Below are 4,013 nucleotides of genomic sequence, written 5' to 3' on the forward strand. Positions count from 1 at the left end.
TAAACCATCAAACCTTTCAGACTGTGGCTGCACATTCCATTCCAAATCAAACAAAATAAACAGTCTCACAGCACAAAGTTTTTATCTCCAGGAACATTTAAATATGCCAAGGAGGAGGCCATTCAGTTTCTGAGGCCATCTCGGCTCTTCATTAAGATACTTGTCCATTTGTGGGCTAAGTTCACATCCGCTGCCTCTTTGATCTGGGATCAGTTGCTGTTTGCAATAGGGAATTCCAAAATGCTATCACCCTTTCTATTGTGGTCTCAGCTGATGTTCTTACTGGATAATTCAGATCCAGGTTGGCTTGATGGATCATGTATGTTCATTATATTTTAATGTGGTGGTCATTCATTGAAGCAGAGTAACAGAGGGCTGCAGACTCTCTCTTAACAATAAACCAAAACTATTACGTGAAAAGCAAACAAAACCCAAGCTAAATACAGATAGATCTTCCACATTGCAATGGTTGCGTTCTTGTGCAACCCCATGTTATAGAAAAGTCATGCTTTAGAATCAGCACTTAAAGTGTTGGTGATGTAATTGTGTTATAGCCAATGCACAGTTTAAAAGTTTGTGCTTTAGGAACAGTGCCCCCAATTAGTCAATTATGTTATAGCAAATTCATGTTAATGAAATGCACATTATGGCAGAACGATCTGTATAGAAAATGATTTAGAAAATCTTAAACCGTAGGCTAGAATAAACATTTTGACTACTTTCCAACAGAATCATGTTACAGCAATTCAAATCCAGAGATATTCCCCCTCAATATCAAATCCAGATTCAAATCCAGAGATATTCCCCCTCAATATCAAATCCAGATTCAAATCCAGAGATATTCCCCCTCAATATCAAATCCAGATCAAATCCAGAGATATTCTCTCTCAATATCAAATCTATAATGTTAATGAAGCCAATCTTCCCAGTTCTATCCTGTGAACTTTGAAATCTTCTTATATGAATACTCTCAAAATGGAGAACTTAGCCTTTCTCAGTCTCTTAATAATTTGTATGTGTCTGACCAAACACCCCTGGTCTGAAGATTATTCAAATTAAACTTTAGTGAAGGTGACTTATTGTTTGAACTGTTCTATACTCCTTTCTAAGGAAAGGTGTGTGTCTCTCACCCTCAGTGAGGTCTCTCCCAAGTTTTGAGCTAAACTCAGTCCTTAATTGTCCTAAACTTGAATCAAGCTAATAGCTCCCATTATTTATCATCCCAGTTGTAAACACAATATAATACAAGCCACTTTCCATTCACACTCTGGGGGTTCCCTGCTGTGTGACACATACTTGATTAGAAATCAGAAATAGGAGCAGAACGAGACCATTCGGCCCTTCGTCCTGCTTCACCATTCAATAATGTCATACCTATCTTCTCCAGCATTAACTCCCCTTTCATGCCAGATCCTCATGGCCCTCAAGTCCCCGATATTTTAAACATCTGTTCACATCCACTTTCAATCCTTTCAGCGATCTAACCTCCACACAACCTGGGGGAAGAATTCCAGACGTGCACTTCCCTCGAAAGGCGTAATTACTCTGTACCTCGATTGTAAATGAGTGTCCTCTTATTCTGTAATTGATTCAAGATTTTCTCACAAATGGAAATATCTCAACACCTGCCTGTCTAGCAGCCTCAGAATAATCATGTACATTTGAATAAGATCACACTTCATTCTTCTAAACTCTAATGAATGGGGAGGGGGAGGGGGGAATCTCACTGAAACTTCGAGAATACTGAGTGGACTGGATAGAAGTTTTTAGATTGGATTCCCTACAGAGTGGAAACAGGCCCTTCAGCCCAACCAGTCCACACTGACCCTCTGAAGAGTAACCCACCCAGACCCATTCCACATATTTACCCCTGACTAAGGCATCTATCACTATGGGTAATTTAGCAAGGCCAGTCACCTGACCTGCACATCTTTGGATTGTGGGAGGAAACTGGAGCACCCGGAGGAAACCCACACAGACACAGGGAGAATGTGCAAACTCCACACAGACAGTCGCCGGAGTCAGGAATTGAACCTGCGTCTCTGGTGCTAAGCACAGTGCCATGTGCCACCAAAATAAATAGTGGACGTAAAAGGTATGTTTCCACTTATGGGAGAGACCAGGACCCAAAGGCATATCCTTCGAGTGAAGGGAAGACTCTTTAGAACTGAGGTGAGGAATTTCTTTAGCCAAGAGGGTGGTGGCTCTGGAATTCATTGCCACAGAACACTATGGAGGCCAAGTCATTGAGTATCTTTAAGACAGAGATAGATAGGTTCTTGATTATTTAGGGATCAAAGTAAAGGAGAGGAAGCAACAGAATGGATTGAGAAACATATCAGCAATGATCGAATGTGGAACAGCATTGAATGGGTTGAAAGGCCTCATCCTGCTCCTATACCTTATGGTCTTATCACATAAAGGCCTAACCTGTTTATCAGTCCTTGATCTTAAGTCAACCTCTTTATCCTAGGAATCCGCCTAGTGATTTTTTTTAACCATAGAGTCTTACAGATTTATATCAGGGAGAGAGATCTTTCAGCTGATCATGTCCATGTCGTCATCAAACATGTAAAGGAGAGATGGCAGCAGAATGGATTGAGAAACATGGTCTCATTTTCCATCATGGCCTGTAGCCTTACAAAATGTTTTTGTGTTTCATCTAAAAGGTTGTTAAATGGTTCCTGCCTCAGCCACCTTCCAGCCAGTGAGCTCCTCTGGGTGGAAACATTTTTCCTCAAATACCTTCTAAACCTCTTGCTCTTTACATTAAACTGTTCTCCCTTGCTGCTGACCCCCTCCAGTAAAGGAAACGTTTCTCCTTATCTACCCTGTTTATGTTTCTCAGAGACTCAATCAGATCCACAATGAGCTCTCTGGGGTCTGTGGAAAACAACCACAGCCTAACTTGTCTCTCTTCATAGCTGAATCACTCCAGCCCAGCAACATCCTGGTAAATCTCCTCTGTTCCCTCCCATGCAATGAGTCCTTCCTTTAGTGTGGCAACTAGACCTGTACCCAGCCCTCCAGATGTGGCCTAACATCATATACCGCTCCATCATTAGCTGCTTGCTCTTGTTTGCAACTGAAACAGGCAAATATCTCATTTACCTTCTTAACTATCCTATCTGTTTATCCTGCTGCCTTCCAGTATGTACGGACAGACTCACTAAGGTCCCTCTGATCCTCTGCACTTCCCAGGGCTCTACCACTCACACTTTTCAGGATTAAGTTCCCCTCTCGATAGTTTAAGGCTTTCCTTCTCACTATCGACCACCGCCAATTTTCATGACATCTGCAAACTTACTGAACATATTTTATATATTTATGTCTAGATCATTAATCTATCACAATAAACAGCAAGGGACCATGCACTGAACCCAGTGATGTGCCATCTGACACAGGCTTCAAATCACAAAAATACCCTTCCACCGTTACCCTCAGCTTCCTGCCCCAAAGCCAATTTTGCATCCAATTTGCCAAAGTGCCATGGATCCCATGTAGTCTTAGCTTCATGGCCAATCTTCCATGAGAGACCTCATCAAAAAGCCTTACTGAAGTCTACATCAACTGCCCAATCCTCACCTACATGCACTTAGAGTCATAGAGCTGTACAGCATGGAAACAGGCCAGATATCCTAAATTAATCTCACCCCATCATCCAGCATTTCCAGCCCATATCCCTCTAAACCCATCCAGATGCCTTTTAAATGTTGTAATTGTACCAGCCTCCACCACTTCCTCTGGCAGCTCATTCCATACACGTACCACCCTCTGCGTGAAAATGTTGCCCCTAAAATCCTTTTCAATCTTTCTCCTCTCACTTTAAACCTATGCCCTATAGTTTGGACTCCATATCCTGGGGAAAAGATCTTGTTTATTTACCCTATCCATGCCCCTAATGATTTTATAAACCTCTATAAGGTCACCCCTCAGCCTCCGATGCTCCAGGGAAAACAGCCCCAGCCTGTTCAGCCTCTCCCTATAGCTCAAATCTTCCAACCCTGGAAGCA

The sequence above is a fragment of the Hemiscyllium ocellatum genome, chromosome 12, assembly GCF_020745735.1.
Source record: "Hemiscyllium ocellatum isolate sHemOce1 chromosome 12, sHemOce1.pat.X.cur, whole genome shotgun sequence".
Lineage (NCBI taxonomy): Eukaryota > Metazoa > Chordata > Chondrichthyes > Orectolobiformes > Hemiscylliidae > Hemiscyllium > Hemiscyllium ocellatum.